The 20,088-nt window shown below is 40.2% G+C and overlaps 1 long non-coding RNA gene across 4 annotated transcripts in view; it reads left to right on the forward strand.

The window, feature by feature from the left end:
* The window catches only part of LOC116663237, a 303,510-nt gene that overhangs the window by 272,287 nt on the left and 11,135 nt on the right, over positions 1-20,088 (forward strand). For 3 of the 4 annotated variants that reach the window (XR_004319442.1, XR_004319440.1, XR_004319443.1), the window contains one exon: positions 2,622-2,946. This is a non-coding gene — a long non-coding RNA (uncharacterized LOC116663237). Of the gene's footprint in view, positions 1-2,621; positions 2,947-7,311; positions 7,358-20,088 lie in introns of those variants that run through there. The other variant, XR_004319441.1, reaches the window with a different exon arrangement.

Genomic DNA, 20,088 nt, shown 5'->3' on the forward strand with positions numbered 1-20,088 from the left:
TACCTCTTGCTACCACATCTTACAGATAGAAATCTGAAGCTTAGGAATTTTTATTAGTTGATCCAAAATCCCAAGCCAGTAAATGACAGAGGTGAGATTTCAGCACAAGTTTGTTAAGACTCCAAAAATGCAAGCTCTTTCTTACCATGTCATCATACATGTTTTGAACCTAAATGTGATATAATTCCTTGATGAAAAACTACAGCAAGTATTGTTTGGAACATTTTCATTGGCACTTATTTTTAGAGATATTTGGTAATAAAAACTTGCCACGGAAAGCCTTTCACCAAAATTATTAACAACTAATATTTAGCATACTTCACTGTTTCCAGAACACTTGATAAATGCTTTCTTATTTAATCCTTATGACAGCTATTTAAGTGAACCAGTTAGGATAGGCGAGGCTGTGATGCAGTGATAAATATACCCCTAGCTCTCAATGGCTTTACACACAAAAGTTTGTTTCTTACTCATACCAAGTCTGATGGGGAGATAGACCGCTCTTCTAGACAGCTTTTTTATGTGGCAATGAGAGGAGCCAGGGTGCTTTCTACTTTGTGGCTCTGACATCAACATATGGTTTTCTTGATGGCTGCTGCAGGGGAAGAGAAAGTATAGAGAACTCGCCCTTGCTTCTAAGTCTCCCTTTAGAAGTGACACTTGTCACAGCCCATTGGCCAAAATTAGTCATATGAACTTAGCTAACTGCCAAGGAATCTGAGAAGTCTTCCCATATTCCCAGGAAGGAGAAGAAAATCAGATCTGGAAAGTGTTAGTAATTTCTACTACAGTGAGCATGTCCTCTTTTCTCCATTTTGAATAACTCTACCCTTATACCTAAAATGTCTGGCTTGCTCAATATGAAAGAAATCCAGTCTTATTTGTGACCATTCACAAGCAAGTGCAGGCCTCATAGTTATTTACTATTTTCCATAGATCATCTGAGTTAGATATTCATAAATCTTACTTTCTTTGTCTTCCCTCTTTCTCCTTTCCTTTCTTTTCCCCCCAGGGTCTTAAAACATCTTATCACTACCATCTGTTTTCAGGCTTCCCAGTCAAGTTTAGCCTGGATCCTTACCTCTTTAGATTGGCTCAACAGCAATAGAAATGAAGCTCTTTACTACTATATTAATAATCTCTCATAGCATAACATTGATAAGTCATTACCTTAATAAAATCCTCACAATTGGAGAGAGAATGGGGAGAAATACATAACACAAAGACAGAAAGAGCCCTTTCTTCCCACATACCACAAAAAGAACTAAGATGCAGTGATTTTAAGGAATTTGCCTAAGGTCACAGAACTGTTTAGTGTGGCTGGTGTGGGGATGGTGATGTTTATAAGCAGAAAAGGGGGGGGGGGGTAGGGAGGGCAATGACCTTTGGACTAAGTCCTCTTCAGCAATTCTAGGGTTGCTTCGTCTTTGTACTACTCAAAATCATTTTTTGGTGGAAAACGAAATTGCAGCTTCCATCACTGTGCAAAAAATTTCCTTTTCTTGAAGTTTCTGCCATTCACATATACTAATCTCTAACTGGGGAAGCAGTATCACACATACATTTTTCAACAGGTATTATTTGAACAATTACTATATGCAGTATTTTAGGTGCAAAGGACACAGTGCCCGCTAAAATGACCGTCCCTTCATTTTCTCACCAAAGATGCTGTCTATCACGTCTCTAAAGTCTCCTATTCAGCTCTTCCCACCCTTATGCATGTTAATTCGCTTGTGAAGAAGCACTGCTGCTGGCTGGCGCCCATCCCCAGCGCTCCTCTCCTGTTATCATCACAGCGGGATGCTCCTGCTACCCTCCTCCGCAGAAGAATCCAGGAATTCCCCGAATTAACACAAGAGTAAGCACAATTAGACTTATTTAAACTCTGGAGAGACGTGTTTTTCTCGTGAAGTCGTGGAAAACCTGACATCATATTTAAACATAATCCAACTGCAGACAGATTTCTCAAGTTGAGAACTGAAATGTCAAAGACAGGAAAAAAGTGTTATCCCCAGAGCTACCGTCCTCTGAGCCGAAGATGACTCATTAAAGAGTATGTGTGTGTGTGTGTTATCCTCAGCTCACTGGCAAAATACTAGGACAAGGAACTTGGAAATTACAATATGCTTGAACAACCAGAAAATGTGGACTAATCAGAGATTTGAATTCTCTTTGGGTGGTTTTGAACTTTTCTTGAAACACGTACGGAAGTAAGTAAACTGCAGATAAACTGCAGACCTAAGGATTTTTTTTTTTTTTGATCTGATGAACACTTTTTCATATATATATATTTTTCAGCTTTCTAGTTTCCCCCTTGCCATAGTTAAAATATTCCCAAGCAGGCTAGGAAGCTTTTCTGGAAAGTGAATTTTAGACTTCAAAATATGAAATTTGCTAGTAAGTAAAGTATCAGATTTTTTTCCACTTAAATCAAGGAATTTATCTATTGGCAAACAGTATATATTTATATCATTTTTTCAAATCAGTAAGGAAACAATGTATGGAATTAAGGCATTTAGAAAATTAATTTGTTTTAAAATATGTCTGTTATTTACACATTTTTTTCCCCTTGTTGAGCTAATTTATCTTATTCAGCTAACTTCTCTTTCCTCCTTTTCCAGGCTACTCACTGATGCTTTCTCACTGAATTTGGAAAATTCTTACCAAGCATCTTCTACGTGCCAGGCATTGCAGTGCCCTGAAATTCCAGCTCTCAAGTAGCTCATGATTTTACTAAAGAGCAGGCTATGAAGCCGCAGGATAAGTGCTGTGAAGTGTGACGTGAGGGTCGTGATGAACGGAAAGAGGAGCCTGTCTAAATTTGCTTAGGAATCTGGGGACTATCTCACAGAAGACATGCAATCGCGTCATGCTTTGCAGGAGGAACAGGACGGCCCAGCAGACAGAGCATGAGGACACTGCAGGCAACGGAAATTGCTCCTACAGGTTTGTGGATGCAGGACAGGACAGTATGGCCGGAGTGCAGGGCAGGTCAAGTGAGACATGGGGGAGGTGAGGCCGTGGGGAGGACAATCACGTGGAGTGTGGCAATGTGTAGAAGATTTGACTTGTGACTCTGAGTGTGTATTTTGGCCTGTCTGTCTTCCAACCTGTAAAATTATAGCAACCCAAATTGGGCATGTTCAAAGACTGGCGAAATTACTGTGGTGTGTCTGTGTACCTCTCGAATGGCACACTCCTTGGGTGATGAGCTTTGTGGCTTCCCAGGGAGCTTCCATGAGTTCTTTCAGTAAAATGATTTACTGAGCTCTATTGAGCACTTCCTATAGGCACAGCACAGAATTAGGCGGTGGAAGAGAACCAAGAAATACCAACTGTGTTTTACTCAAAGCAACACGTGTATTGACCACCAGTAATATGCAGACTGTTGTGCTAGGAACGAGGGTACATAGATGAATTAATTGTCTGAACCTTCAGGAGTCTCAGAACCCAAGGCACATACTAGAGGGGATGGAATGGCCCCAATTAATTATTTCAACTACTTACTCCCTTGGTTGAATTTCTACTATGTGATACTCACTGTGTTTAAAGATGGGAACAACACACTTTAATATCTACGGCATCATTTACCAAGGAACCATCTGTCTTCAAGAAGCTCACGGTGTAGTGCCCAAACCATGTATATAAACAGTGGTAATATAAGGATTACAGACAAAGGGGCTTTGAGAGAGTTTTCATCAAGGTTATTTGGATGGAAGGAAAGCATCGTCTATAAAGCCAGAAGTTTTACAAATACAGTCCCACAATCATCACAACAGTGGACCAAAATCAACATCCTTAGCTTCATTTTATGACCAAGAAAAAAAGCTTTAAAAAGTTAAAGTTTAACCTGCCTAGAGATAATGGTTATCTACCCAGCTACCCATTGTTGCAGGAAAGGGCTTGAAATTAGGTGTTTCTAATTACACAGTCATGTTTTCTCTACTCCTTCTGGACTTCGTTGAATTAAGGAGAGCTTAGGGAAAAAAAAAAAGTGCCATTCAAGAAAACCTGATTTGGACATTCCCATTAGACACAGCCTTATGTGTGAGACTTATCTTCTTGTAGAAACAGATCCGTCTTATGGTTGAAAGAGGTCAAATTCGCATAAAAAAAGAGCAATGGAAACTTTCAGACTTAGTGTGTTTGATGGTCTTGTGTGCAGACATGGCATATAATGTGTATGTTTCCTTTCTGACCAGCTTGAAATCATCTGGTAACATTCATAGGGCAGGAACCAGCCTGCAATCACTCCTATTTGCTTTCTGCACATTTGTAATGACACTGGATAAGTTAATATTAGCCCATACCCATTGTTCCTTGCCCGGGAATAGGGTAAGGGAAATCTTCAGTACTCTAAGTACACTTTTGGTTGAGAAGACTTACCCTAGACTCTGCTATTATAGGTGTTACCATCTGCAAGCTTAGGATGTGATAGGACAGAGTGTAAATGACTTTAGTCTGAAGGCCTCTCATCTGAAATGTGGACAGAGCCACAAGAGGCCTTAGCTAAAAAAATGAATTTGGGATTGTAAATAATGCCTGAACTGACATTTCCCTTGTGGGGACTCCGTTAACGGAGCCCAGCTGCCCAACACGATGCTCCATTGAGTTGTAAGGGAAAACAATATTTTTTCAAACTGATCGTTGAGTTAAGATCCACGGCTGAATGCCGTTTGTTTTTGTACTTTACAACAATTCAAACCAGATTATTTTATATCGAAGCCACAGAAAAACGGTCCCTACTGCCAGCCCCCATCCTTCCTTCCTCCTGACAGATCTGCTCTTTTGTTCTCAAAATACAGGCTGGAAATGGAAGCTGTTTACCAAAATTTTCTAACTGAGGTTACATGATGAAAAGCTTTCATAATGGGACCTGAAGGGCTAGGGATGCTTTTAATCAGTGTGCAGGATTTTGATTAATCCCAGGGCTGCCCCCTCTCCCAGAAGTTCAGGTGCAAGGCTATACCCCTCTAAGGGTTAGGTTTGAGTGCAGGCTAACAGACCACTTCAAAAGAGAGGATGCAGAATGAATACAAAGAGATCTTTGCTGGAGAGAGAAGATCGGATTTTATCTTGTTTCTGTTACCCTGGAGCTGTTTGCCCCTCCTGCAGAATAAGGAGATTTGAGGAAGGATGACTGCACAGCTAGTGGTCCATACAGGATACTGAGAAGATAATGCAGACATGTTTCGAACTTAAGTGTTATCTAATATGTACTCTGTAATCACTGAAGTCAAAGGTTGATGCAAGTCTTACTCACATTTTTAGAATTCGTAAAGTCAAATCTAGACAGCTCTAAGTAAACAGGTCATTCTGAGAATTCTGTCTCAGTGTCCTCATTTCTAGAATAGAAGGATGGGCTGAGGGGTTTAAATGCAGACTCAGCGGAAGTGAAACTTCCCGACCAAAGTGTAAACTCCCTGGCTTGGCTCTCAAGTCCCTTCATCATCTGGCCACTTGACACCCCGCCTGATGTACCCCCTCCAAGCCCTCTGCACGTTCTCATGCTCTCAGTCTTAACTCCAGAAATCTATACTATGTTATGCTTTCGTGCCTTCTGATAAGTTGCTGCCTTTGCTTGGAATTTCCTTACGTCCACTGTGAAGCTGGAGTAACAAATAGCGTATCTGTAAACACTGGCATTTTCTTAAGTAAATTCCATGGAATACCACTCTCAAAAATGTTTTTCTGATGTGTTGAGCATGTGCTTTGGAGAGAAGAGGAGGAGTTAAGTCTTAGTGATCAAGACATTAGGAAGAATGCTGTTTATTCTACCAATCACTTGAAAAACCACAAGACGGAGAAATATAATCAAGGTTCTGAGAACTGTTGAAAAAGAAAAATGTAATTAAGCCAGCATTTTCGTAATTCACATGAGGACAAATTCTTTCTCCTCTATGAGAGCTGCAAATACTAGCCAGTTTGGTGGGAAACACCTGTTCAAGTTAATATAGAACATATGTCACAGACAGATTATACATTATAAAGAATTATGATACGTGTTATTTTTATTGAAGCATTTTAATTATTTGTTAAATTTTGGGCTAATTGTAGTTTTAACACAAAATTGTAGGAAATAATAAAAAACACCATGTACCCTTTACCCAGTTTCCCCCAAAGATAATGTCTTGTAAATATATAGAACAAGATCACAACAAAGATATTGACATTAAAGAAACAGGTGCACTGCTCCCTCCTTCCTCCCTGGCAACTGCTAATCTGTTCTCGATTTCTAAAAATTTTATCATTTCAGAAAGTTATAAGATGGAATAATGCATTATATAACTTTTTGAGACTGAGTTTTTTCACCTGACATAATTCAACCATATTTAGATCATTGCGTGCATCAACAGATCGTTCCTTTTTATTGCTGAGAAGTATTCCGTGATATGGATGTACCACTCACTAGTTGTCTAACCATTCATCTATTGAAGGACATCTGGGTAGTTTCCAGTTTTAGACGCTTATGAATAAAGCAGCTATAAACATTAGTATACAGGTTTTTGTGTGAATGTAAGTTTTAATTCCCCACCTTGGCAATGGCAAGTTTGTATTCTATGTCTATGAGTCTGTTTTGTATTTATGTTTTTTTTTTTTTTTTTTTTTTTTTAGGTTCCACATATGAGCGATCTCATATGGTATTTTTCTTTCTCTTTCTGGCTTAATTCACTTAGAATGACATTGTCCCACACAGTTTTACATATTGTATCTTTATTTCCAATTTAGTTCGATGTATTTTTAAAAAGACCCTTGAATTCCTATATGGCCTCTGGACTATTCAGATGTGCACTGTTCATTTTTAAGGTGTTCAGAGGTTTTCCTCTTATCTTTCTGTTTTTGATTTCTAGTTTGACTCCACTGTGGTCAAAGAACAATGGGTAATTTCAAGTATTTTAAATTTGTTGGAGTATTTTTGGTCCCAAGAGATGGTTTATCTTGATATATGTCCCATGGGCACTTGAAAAGAATGTGTATTCTGCTGTTGTTGGTTGGAGTAATTTTTCTTTAAAATTAAAAAAAATTTTAATTGATGTATAGTTGATCCACAATGTCATATTAGTTTCTGGTGTACAGCATAGTGATTCAGTTACATATATTCTTTTTCGTTACAGGTTACTACAAACCATTGAGTATAGTTTCTATATTCAGTGCATTAGAATGATCTTTAAATGTTGTTCAGATACTATTGCTTGATGGGGTTGTAAATTCTTCTATGTCTGTCTGATTTTCTGTCTAGTTACCAATTGTTGAGAAAGGAGTGTTGAACTCCTCAAACATAACTGAGGATTTGTCTATTTTTCCTTTTAGTGCCATCAGTTTCTCCCTCACACATTTTGCAGCTCAGTTGCTTGGTGAGTACACATTGTGGATATCTATCACGTCTTGATGAATTGACTCTTTTTTGGTTTGTTTGTTATATAGGATCCTTCTTTGTCTCTTAAGATTTTCCTCGCCCTGGAGTCTGCTTTATCTTACATAAATGTAGCCACTCCTGCATTCCTTTGATTAATGTTTACATAATATACCTTTTTCATCCTTTTACTTTCAAGCTTTGTATATCACATTTAGGTAAGTTTCTTATGGACAAAAATAACTGGATCATATTTTTTAAGTTTCTCTGTCAATCTCTATCTTTTAATTGATGTAGCTAGATTATTTACATTTATTATAATTTTTGATATTTTAGGGCTTAAACCTGCTATTTTACTTTTTGTTTTCTGTTTGTACTGTTTTTCACTTCTCTGTTTTATTTGGTTTCTTGTTCTCCTGTGAATTACTGAGCATTTCTTGGTATTGCAATTTGATATATCTGTAGTATATTTGAGTATATTTCTTTGTGGTTTCTCTAGGTATTATGTTACATATATGTAAGTTATCACACTCTGCTGATGTCAATCATTTTAGAAGTACAGAAAGTTTATCTTCCTTTAATTAACTTTATCCTCCCCTGTTTAAAATTGTTTTGAATATTTTTTCTATGTATGTTTAGAAACACAAGACAGTGTTAAAATTGTGAAATTTAACTGTCAAACTTAATTTAGAAAACTCAATGGGAGAAAACACATTTACTCATATTTTTTCTTACTGTATTTTTCTTCCTTCCTAATTTTTCAGGTTTTATTGTTTTCTTTCTATTTGGAGAACTTCTTTTCACCATTCTTTTAGGGTAAGTCTGCCAGTGACAAACTTTTTCTTTTTTAGTTTCCCTTTATCTGAGAATTTTTTGATTTTCCCTTTATTCCTGAAGGATATTTTCAGCACATATAGGATTCTGGGCTGACAATTCTTTTCTTTCAGTACTTCGAATATACTGTAACACTTCCTCTGGCCTGTTGAGTGTCTGATAAAAAAAAAAAAATGCACTGACATTCAAATTCTATTTTCCCTATAGGTGAGGAGTCATTCTTCTTTGGTTGCTTTCTAGATTTTTTTTTTTTTTGTCTTTAGTTTTCAAAAGTTTAATTATGATGAACGCTGGTACGGATTTCTTTGGGTTTATCCTGTTTGTGGTTTGCGTAGATTCTTTTTTTTTTTTAAAGATACATTTTCTTTCTTTTATATACTTTTTTAATTGTTTTTTTTTTTTGAGGGGGGAGATAATTAGGTTTATTCATTTATTCGTTCTTAGAGGAGGTACTAGAGATTGAACCCAGGACCTCCTGCATGGTGAGCGTGCGCTCTAACACTTGAGCTATTCCCTCCCCTTTTGCTTAGATTCTTGAATCTATAGGTTTATGATTCATGCCAAGTTCCTGAAATTTTCAACTGGATTTCCTTTGAGTACTTTTTTTTTTTTTACCACGGCCCTATTTCACTTCTCCTTCCAGGACTCAGGTGATACACGTTTACTCTTTTGTTCTAGTTCCACTAGTCTTTGAGGGTCTGTTCACATATTTCAGATTGTTGTTTAGACTGGATCATTTCTGTTATTCTGTCTTCTTTTCATTGATTCTTTCCTCTGTTTCCTCCATTCTGCTGTTAAGCCTATCTACTGAGTTTTTCATTTCAGTTATTCCACTTTTCAGTTCTAAAATTGGAACGTTCTTCTTTATACCTTCTATTTCTTTGCAAGGATTTTCTATTTCATTGCTGAAGCTTTCTAGTTTGCTGTTGTTTTCTCTTATCGTTGGCTTCAAGACTGTAATTGCCCGTTAAAGTATTTTTTTAGAACTACTTTAAAATCTTTGGCAGTTAAAGTGAACACCTCTCCCATCTCAATTTTGGCAACTATTGATTATATCATTTTTCATTTAGTTGAAGATCATCCTAATTCTTGGTATGGCAAGTGATTTTCAATTGAAATTGGGAGATTATGTTATAAAACTCTGGGCTTTATTTAAATGTATTTATTACTCAAGAGCTGGCTTTCTCTGACACTGCTCTGGCAGAGGGAGGGGGAACACTACCTTGTTACTGACAGATGGAGGTAAAAGTCCAGTTTCCTCATGTGGTCTTGGTTGATATCAAGAATGAGAGGCTCATCATTACTGCTAGGCAGGATCTCTGTGGACACTGCTGTGGTTGTGGCTTTATGATTGGTGGGTGATGGTTAAAGTCCTGACTCCTCACTAGGCTTTTTCCAACACTGCTCCAGGGGAGGAGAATGTTGGATTAGAGCAGAAAAGCCAGGCGTCCCACATGATCTCCAGTGACACAAGTAGGGTGGCTCTTTACTGGCTGGTGGGGGTAAAAGCCCTGCTTCCAGTTTGGCCTTTCTGCCATCACCTCAGTCTTGGGTATTGGGCTGTTGCATTACAGCATCGTGAGGATGGAAGTCTAAGATGCTCCTTGCTTGGTGTTTGCTGGAGTGGGTGGACCAGAGTTTTTTCTGTAGTGTTTGGCTATAGATTGGTTATTGCTTAAAACTGTTACATCTTGCTAGTCTTTCCCTTTCCTGGTCCTTTGATTAAGAGAAGATGCTTTTGTTGGAGCTTTTTTGTCTGTGTTCATTGGTGTTTCCATGTTGCTAGCTTCTTCACCTCCCAGTTTTGGATATATGAAGCAAAAAGTAAACCCAGGGAATGCCTCATCCTATTGTTCCTTGAGTCTTGTGGTTCCTGGCTTCTCTGCCTTCCTCTATTCAACTTCCAGAGTCTTCTTACGTGTGTCTAATGTATAATGTTTACAGTTTTTAGTTGTACTTATTAGGAGAAAATTCTGTCTACTCCATCTTCCTGGAGATGGAAGTCCTTTATCAAGAATTTTAAACCATAAATTTGAATGTTTATTATCTATAAGCACAGTGATATACGTTTTTAGACTTTATATTTACAGCCATTTTAGGCAATATGATATTCTTTGTACATTATTTTATTTTGTCCCTAATAAACAATGGGTGAGATATCATTATATCAATTAAACATGTGAGGACTAAGGTTCAGAGGGGGTAAGGGACTTAGCTAAGCAAAACACAAAGTTAGGATTTACACCTGAGCTCTTGCATATATTCTTCCTAAGCTGACTCAGTTTTAAAGTCATGCTTCTAATTCTGCCCTCTAAACGACTGTTGGTCTACTTCTGGCATTTTTTGGAATTCTTGACGACTGAAAGAGAAATTCCAAGCAAATAAAAATGGTAAGAGGTCTAGGAGTCAGGACATATGAAAGGTAACTGAAGGAAATAAAACGTTAGAGAGAGAAGACTATGTCTTCACATATTTCACAGCTCTCCGGTGGATGACACACATAAACTACTATGTGGGTCTCAAGAGAATATGGCCAAGACTAATGATTAAATGTTGCAAAGATACAGAGTTCAGCTTCATTACAAGGAAGAGCAGTTACAGATGTCAGAAATTAAGATAAATTGTTCCTGGTGGTAACAAACTCCCATCCCTGAGTGACTTCAAGTAGAAGCTCAATTAATGTCCCGTTACTGAGAAGTATTCAGAGGCTTGGCATATATGACCCCAAAGCCCTCTCTCTAATTCTTATAGCCTTTAATGCAGGCTCTTCCATGTACCACCTATATGATACTGGATACGTTACTTTTTTCCCAGCTTAATTTTTCTCTTCTATAGAATGGGGATAATAATAATAATACCTCCCTAATCATAAGATGATTATGAGGAGTAGATTAAGACGGTGTGTGTGAAAGGTTTAGTGCTGTGCCTGCCATGTATAAAGCACTGAATAAACATTAGCAGTGATGAAGAAGAAGGAGGAGGGGGAGGAGGAGGAGGAGGAGAAGAAGAAGAAGAGGAAGAAGAGGAAGAAGAAGAAGATGTTGTAGTTTCCAAAGGCACTGCAGGGTCTCTGAAGGGCTCAAGTTATTGTTGTAGAGAAGATAGGTTGAGGAACTGGTTAACAGAATTTTCAATAGTAAAATAGATTTAAGTAATGAAAATTTTAATATACCCAACTAGTCCACGAATATTTTACTCTTCCAGAACTAACCTGAACTTACTGAAACTTGAGATGTCTTGCATTTGGGATACATCCCTGCATAGACCAAGCACACAAATGAATACTACTCATTTACAGGCATACAGTTACATGCTAATTCAAATCCTTCAAACATTGTCCATCATGTGAGTCAACCTGTCTCCACCTTCAAATTACTGTTTGATCTTTCACAAGTCTCTTAATGCCTCCCGGATTCCAACTTCCTCTTTTACAAAATGAGATTTAGAGAAGCCCGTCTCTACTCTGTGACCTATGCCTGGAATTTGGTTATTCTCCACTTCGAAGTGAACTCATACATCTTAGAAAGGTCAGAAAAACTGGTTTATGTCACTCAATTGGCCACTCTTTTCTTTCCGTTGTCTGTCTCAGAGTCACCAAACAAAGGATTTCATACTATCAGGTCAGTGCAAGACTGTGCTCCAGCCAGATGCCATTCCAATTTTGTTTCAGTTTTAGGAGCTGCGGTTCCGTGGACCACTGCCGTCCCTGCTAGGCTTCACTTTCATAGATGAATTAGCTCTTCCCAGCATTTCTTCTTGCAAAATTCCTAACCCTGTGGGGAGGAAGTTAGTCTTGCTTATTTCACTTTCCTTTTGAGAGGACAATGCTTCAAGGAGTTTGGGAATTGTGGCTGGTTCCAAATGGACACTTTCACAGTTAGGTCACTTCTGATGATGAAATATTTTCCAGACAATTTGTTTCAGCATTTCCACCCATTTAAGCACTGAAGGCATCAGGAAGGTGACTGCTTCCTACAAAGGAGTTCTGTAAGAAGTCACAGTCTCCCAGTGGCTATGGAATATGCCTAGTCATAAGAGCTGTTTCCAGACAATTCTGTAAGTTAGTGGTGGAAATATCTTTGGAGAAACATTTACTTCTACTGCCTCTCATCTAGTTTTCCAATGTCTCCCAGTAGCTCAGACCAAAAATCTCCCACACTCTCTCCTTCCTCACAGTTGTTTTCTATGTCCAGTCCATTCTAAGTTGTTTTTTTTTTTTTTTCTTATATTCAGCTCCTTTCCACTATTAACACTTGTAGTAGGCTGGACTCTTGCTGCGACTATTAAAAGGGCCTGGAATTCCGTCTCTTTGGTTCACTATTCTGTCTCACTATGTTCTTCAGCATCCTTTACACTACTTGATCAAGCCATCATTTTTAGTTATAAATCTGGGCACAGTCACTCTTAGTGTCAAGTCTTTCAGTCCCTTTCTGTTACCTATAGGACAAAGATTAAATCTCATATGCAGCACTCCAGATATCTCAGGGTCTATCCTGTTTCCCTTTGCCAATGTTATTTCTCATTAAGAACCCCTTTGTTCCCAAAATCTAAACCACTGAACTACTGGCATTTCATAAATATGTCATATTCTTGTATTCTTTTGTAATTCTATTCCCTTTGCCTATAATGATGTTCCCCTTAAAACCCTATACCTAGCAAATACATAGTATTTCCCAATGAAGTATCACTTGAACTATAACCTCTTCTGAAATACCTTCCCTGACGACATAGGCAATTTTTTTTTCCTATTGCCCATTTTGCTTTTATAAAAGTATGTTGTTATATTTATTTTTATCATTTTCGTTTTATAGATTAGACACTATAGACATTAGAAGGAAATAAAAATCTTCACTCTTTTATGCACAGATCTGGTTATTTATTAAAGTTTTAAGAAACTTATAAATACATATTTTATTTTGTGGAAAACTAGTTATCTCTTGTTCAGCTGTGTGAGCATTTGAGGGAAGTAACTTTGGCCCATTAAGAAGGCAACAGCCCACGACTGGAGTCTTTTTGTTGGTGGTTGGGCTGTAAAACCCTAAGGGGTTATAAAAGATTCAGTTGAAGGTTGATTGCAAGATACCTGTGCGCTAGGGTGGTGAGTAAACCTTGCTCCTATGAAAGTCTTGATTGGCGATTAGTCATCGGGGAAGGGAGTCATGCTTGTATTTGTAACATTTATCATTCTACTCTGGTTTTGGACATGGAAGGAATATTTTGGCAGGATTACATACGCAGAGTAAGACAGATCAAGAGTCAGCCATCCCATCTACTCCTGGAATCTCAGGTGTAGCAAATACTAACAGTAGAAACAAAGCTTCATTTGGGTCCTTAATTCCAAGTTATTGGGAATGTCAGGTCTTTGATGGCTCACACTGTGCAGAAGAGAACACAGGTGACTGGAACCTGGACACTTCTGTCCTTCCACGTGGTGGCAGCACTGCTGGGCACTGTATCTTGGTGGAGAGTATATGCAAGTCTGCTGGCTGGTAGCCTTCTAAAGATTGAATTATAAAGGGAGGATGAGCAACAGAATGATGGAGAGTAAGCAGGGGAGGGAGGGGAGGATTCTAAAAGTGACTGATCAGCAAAGGAAATGGCACTTGAAAAAAAAAAGGGGAGGACTTTTCCAGGCATCCTCAGAGAGGAGGTTTATCATGTGCTACCTGGTTCTGTTGAGTAAATACCCGGGGAGAATCAGATGCAGTGTTAAGACCACTCCTGCCTCCCAGTCCTCTGTCCTTTCTTTGTTTTCCTTCCTCTACCAGAAGAGTTTTCAAGTCTTAACTCAAACTCCATCTCTTCCACGACGCTTCCATGGTAATCTCCTGCGAGCCCTCATCCATATGAGTTCCCTGCCTCGAGCAGAGGCCAGGAGCAACCCTCACAAAACCACCTCCTCCCCTGATGATTGTGTCAAACCAGTAAGTCCGCCTGATCTCTCAGTATCTCAAAACCTCTGACCCGCATTTCTATGAGGAAACAGAGGCACAAAAATGCCCAAGGCTTATATCAGATCCTTTTATGGTGTTTGCTGTGATAGAGGTGCCAAAGCAAAAACAGAGCTTGACAGTTGTTAAAGGGGCCAAATTTTATCCAGCCTGCTGTGGTGGAGAAGAGGGCCTCCAGTGTGCACAGACAGAGCTCGCTCAACTCCAGTGAAGACAAATGTAACTGAGGTTTTTTACGAGGGAGAACAGATGGGAAACAAAAAGGGACTATGGAGAAGTGAAAAGAGGGGAACAAAAATAGGAGTAGAAAGATAAATAAAAATAGGAAATCGAGAAGACGGTAAGTGGAGGATTACTGAAAACTGGCGAGGTGGATTGGAACAATGTACATTTTGAGATTTGAAAGCCTTGTATTTTCTTGAGCAAAGACTCAGCATAGGGGCTAGGATCATCTTTAGGGACACAGTCTAGTGTAGGCGGGGACCAAGCTGAAGTTTGGTCAAATATTTTAGCACAGTGTTTGGGCAACTCCTTGGTGCTACACGGGAGTTCACAGTCCACAGAGGAAAGAACAGGCAACACAGAGGGAGTAAGGGAGGTGCCATTGCAGGGAGTGCGGTAGACGGAAGAACCCCCGCCAGAGGTGTCCACATCCCAGGCCCTGGAATCTGTGACTATGTTACCTTCCTGGGGAAAAGGGACTTTGCAGGTGGATGTGATTAAGTTGGGGACTTTGGGATGAGTACCTCCCTCGACATTATCTGGTTGGTCCTTAGAAAAGGGAGTGTCAGAGTGAGGGAAGGAGGTGTGAGGACAGATGAAGAGGTCAGAGAGAGACAGACAGTGATCCGAAGATGCTGCTGACCATGAAGGTGGGTAAGGGCCCAGGACCAAGGAATGAGGGTGGACTCTAGAAGCTGGATTAGGCAAGCTAATGGAATCTCCGTACCATCTCCTGAGGGAACACAGCCCTGATGACATCTCGATTTGAGACCCATTTCAGACCTCTGACCTTCGGAACTGTAAGATAATTGATTCGTCTTATTTTAAGCCACTAAATCTTGTGCTTGTGGTCATTTGTTACATGGGCCTCAAGCTGCCCACTCCACCACTCCCCTCAGGCCCTGGCATCACCTCCTGAGGGCTGTAACAACCGGGGGACTGAAGGAAAGCATGTGCCCTGGGACTTACTCCTAGGAGCACAATTTCTTGGTAGAACAGGAGCGTGGTTGATATTCATTTCCCCAGGAATGTCATGGCATTTACTATGTTGCTTGTGGTTTTGATATTAATATTAATGATCTTAATGCAATCATCATTTATCATTTGATTACATTTCCTTGGTGAATCAAATGACTCCCAAGCTAATTGACATTTAAAAGACAGAGTGCATGCTCCCGACACTGGTTTACTTAAACAGGAAAAGGTTGGGGTGATTAGCACAAGAGAAAGCTCATTTCTAAGCTATTTCAGTCGTCTTTTCACATCTGCCAATAATCTCTATTCCAAAAGCAATTTTGGCTGGGGCACTGGAAGAATGTGCTAGTATTTTCAGACAGGCTGCAAACTACCAAGCAAGTTTACTGAGCAGCCTTGTTACTAAAGCCGCAGAGATGATAATTCTTTTCCTCCAGGGAAATCATACGTTCCCCTTCCTTGTTACTTCTCGCCTCTACTGTGCAGGTTCCAGTAGTCAATGCTTAGCACATAATGTCCTAGAAACGTGGCACTGCATATTTAATCAGCCTCCCCCTCCGAGTCCCCCTCCGAGTTCTGTTCCCCATCAGATCTCATTCTTTCACACTGATGTAACTGAGCTACAGATTCAGGTTTTAAGTAAGATGTCAGGGTGCAAAGAATCACCGTGGTAATTACAGCTACTGGGAATAAAGGGTATCTGATATGCCAGGAGCTGTGCTAGGCATTTTGTATTTATTTCACTTATTCAACCTGAGATTTCATGTATCCCATCTGACATTGGTTAATGATGTTTGCACTGTTGGCTGGAGTCATAGTTGGGATTGGAATGTAAGCAGCTAAGATTCCTAATAGCTGGTAGGGTTTCAGGAGTAAAGTATACGTCTGCTCTCTTTGCCCTAAGAAATAGGGCCACTTCCTTTGTTACAGAGCAGGGACAGGGGGGAGTGTGACACATGAGAATGAATGATGCCAAATGTTTAAGGAAGAGCACACGGGCACGCGAATCATTTGAAACGCTCTTCACAGAATAGGCTTTTTAAACATGTACAACGCAAACTCTGGAACTATACTGTCTGGTTTGGTCTTGTCTCCACCAGTTCATTCGTTCAAGCATTCTCTATTAACCCAGCAACTGTTTAGCAGCATCCGTGAGCACGCCTCTGAGTATTGTGGATACTATTTGAACAAAACAAAGTTGTTTCTTTCATGAAATCTGTATGCTAGCGGAAAAATAAAACAGGCAAAAACAGCAACAGCAATCGTAAAACTTACTTTTGTATGTTTGATGTTGATAAATATTATGTGGGAAAAAAAGTAGGGATGGAGATGGGGAGAAACAAACAGAAGATTTCTCCGGAGGCAGTGACGTTTGAGCAGAAACCCATAAAGTGAGAGCAGCGGGCTGTGCTTCCCTCTGGGAGGAGAGAATTCCAGGCTTAGGAATAGCACGTAGAAAGGCAGCCCAAATGTAGGAGCATGTCTAAAGCCAGTGGCTTAGGATGGGTTGCCCACATTCCCTTAAAAATGATTCATTAAGGAAGTGCTGTCAGGAGGAACCTGCGAGGGAGGAAAGGAGGTAGGGGAGGAAAGGGTAAGAATTCAGGCAAAGCCTTGGCCTCAGTTTGATCTTTCCTGGAGATTATACTACACACCAGGGATCCAGGGAGGAAGTAAACTCCCCTGGACTCTGTCAGGACAGGCAAGAGGGCTAATTCCAGGCACGCAAAGACAGTCCTCTAATCAGTCATTAGAGGGGTACAGCTCCCAGGGGCTGGAGGATGAGCACAGAGAACCCGCATTGGGATCCAAGGGAATCTGGGTGGAGCATCAGCTGTGTCTGCTAGAGCCGGCTTACCAGCTTACCGGAGACAACGAGAAAGGGCAGAGGGGTTGAAAACTGTGTCAACGAGGTGACCAGGGACCAGGTAGCGGAAGGTCTTTGAAATTTCATTTTATTAGCAGTGGGAAGCTTTGGAGATATTTTGGGTGAGACAATGGCACAATCTTATCTGATTTACATTTTAAAAGGGTCAATTAAGCTACTGTGTGAATCATAGACTCAAGGGAATAAAAGCAGAAGCACCAAAACTTGTTAGGAGAGTAGCATAGAATTCTAGGGGAATTAAGATCTTGGATCTGCACTGTCAACACAGAAGCCACTGGCCAAACATGGTTACTGAGCACTTGGAATGCAGCTCACTCAAACTGCAACGTGCTGTAAGTGTAATGTAAGCATCAGACTTTAAAGGCTTAGTAGGAAATAAAGAATGTAAAATACCTCACTAATATTTATTTTGTGTCACTTACATCTTGAAGTGATAATATTTTGCTCAAATAATTACTCACATAAAGTGTTATTAAATGTTAGTAAAATACGTTGTTAAAATATGTTATTCAACTGTTTCTTTTTACTTTTTTAAATATGGCTACTGGAAAATTTAAAATCGCATGTGTGGTTCACCTTATGTATCTACTGGACATCCCAGTTTAGGCTCCGATGGTGAAATGTGCTCAGCTTCTGTGTATTTTATGAAAGCAGAGAGGATGGGGCTTGCTGATAGATAGTATGCAGGGTGTAGAAGGTAATCCCTGAATGATGGTGACATTTTCTAAGATGAAAATCACTGGAGGTGTTGGGAACATTCGGGGGGATGGAATTTGGCTTTGGACACAAGTTGAAGATGTCTAATGGACCTTGAAATTGAGGTGATGAATGGGTGGTTAGATCTATGAGTCTGGAGTTCCTTGGAGAGATCCAGGCTGGAGACTTAAGAACACTTCGTATATAAATAGTTTTAAAGCTTTTGCACTGGGTGCCATCACCTAAGGAGTGAGCATAAAGAAGAGGTATGTGAACCAAACCCTGAAGCAGTCAATCTTTTGGAAGATTAGGAAATAGTGGGAGATCTTAAAAATGAAACTTGCTAGTTGCCTGAACTTGGTCAACTCCTTTGTTTAAGAGAAAAGGGCACAAATACTAGTGCAGACTGCATGTGGGTGGATGTGAGAATTAACTGGGATAACATACACCCACACTTAGGACAATGTCTGGCAGAAAGTAAGAATCCAGTAAATGCTAGCTATTACATTACTCTCCCCTTCATAGGTGTCTTACTGGATCGGTCACCAGGAATGGGGCAGCCTCCAGTTCTGGGGTGTTTGTCCAGCTTTCGTAATATGGAAATACTTAATGTTTTTGCTTGCTCATTCTGGGCTGGGCAAGGGCCATGCACCATATTTGCCCCACTGGCCTTGCTGCCATTTGTCATTTTTCCAGATGTGGATACCACGTCTACACAGACCTGGAATGGATCCCAGTGGGAATACCTGCTTGGTTTTTAACAAGAACTGGATGGAGGAGATTCAGTTTAGGATCTTGAGCCCAAGGAGGCCAGGCGCCCCATACTGTCATGGCTGGAGAGGCAACAGAAGTGTCTTCTTGGTTGGCCCAGTAGAGACGCTTGTCTAGTTAGATAAATACCCCAAAAGCCAGTCTCCAGGCTGCCAAGTTGGTTGGGTGGGCAAGAGGGAGCACAGTGGGATGGAGATGGCTTAGGGCAACCCTATGTTGGTTACCATGGTAGGGAGCACAGAGGCTTCCTACAGATGTCCACTTCTTAATCCTTGAAATCTGTGACCACAGCATCTTACATGGCAAAAGGAGCTTTGCAGATGTGGTTAAGTACCAAAATGGGAAGTTTACCTTGGATTACCCTCGTAGCCCCAGTGTAGTCACCAAAGTCATTCTAAGAGGAAGGCAGGAGTTTTAGAGTCACAGAATAAGATGTGAAGATGGAAACTGAGTTGAGAGAGAGAGAGAGAGAGAGACTGAAAAACGGATATGTGTGCTGCTGCTGGCTCTGAAAACAGAGGAAGAGGCCATAAAGCCAAGAAAGGCGGGCAGCCCCTAGAAGCTGGAAAAGGCAAAGAAAAAGGTTCTCCTCTAGACCCTCCTAAAGGAGCACAGTCCTGCTGACATCCTGATTTCAGCCCAGCAAAACCCATTTTAAACGTCTGAGCTCCAGAACTGTGAGATGATACGTTTGTGCTGTTTTAAACTACTTAGTTTGTGCTCATTTGTTATAGCAGCAGTACGAAACCAACACAGCAACCCTGAAAAGCCACGGACTTTGAGTTATAATTACGGTGGAAATGTACCCACCCAGACTGAGTTTTCTAATAATTTCGTAAATCTGGAACACAGCTAAGGAGAAAAGAAACAAAAGGCTTTAGAGTCATTCAAACAGATGTTATTTATAAACTGAACTAAAAGTCCCAAACTTTCATGGTGCCAGAGCCTATGCACTGTTATTTTAACAAAAATTCCACCAAGTTGGCCTGCCACAAATGAGAAGCATCAACTTAGAAAGAGAGGGGGAAGAGTTGTTCCGGGAAAGGAACTTGACCTCAGTGGAAGGCCCTAACAGCCCTCAGCCTCACAGCAAGGCAAGGTGTAAGGCATGAGGAAGAGCACCTCCCAGAGCTCGCTGGTGTCGGAGGCTCAGTGTGGGAGCACACAGCTGCCCCGCACTGAAGGAAGCAACCATATACTACATCTAGTAAAAGTAACATAAATGCATTAATGACTTTGAATGTCTGTTTATGCTTGGGTTTGGGAAAGCTTGAAGGAAGAAAGTTGATAGACTGAAAAAAGGAGAGGGATGGGAAATTACGTAAGTATCGCTTGGTTCCACACACCATGCCTCATACTTTGCGTTCGTTACTTTACCTGCTTCTCACGGATCGTCT

The sequence above is a fragment of the Camelus ferus genome, chromosome 4 (assembly GCF_009834535.1).
Source record: "Camelus ferus isolate YT-003-E chromosome 4, BCGSAC_Cfer_1.0, whole genome shotgun sequence".
Classification (NCBI taxonomy): Eukaryota; Metazoa; Chordata; class Mammalia; order Artiodactyla; family Camelidae; genus Camelus; species Camelus ferus.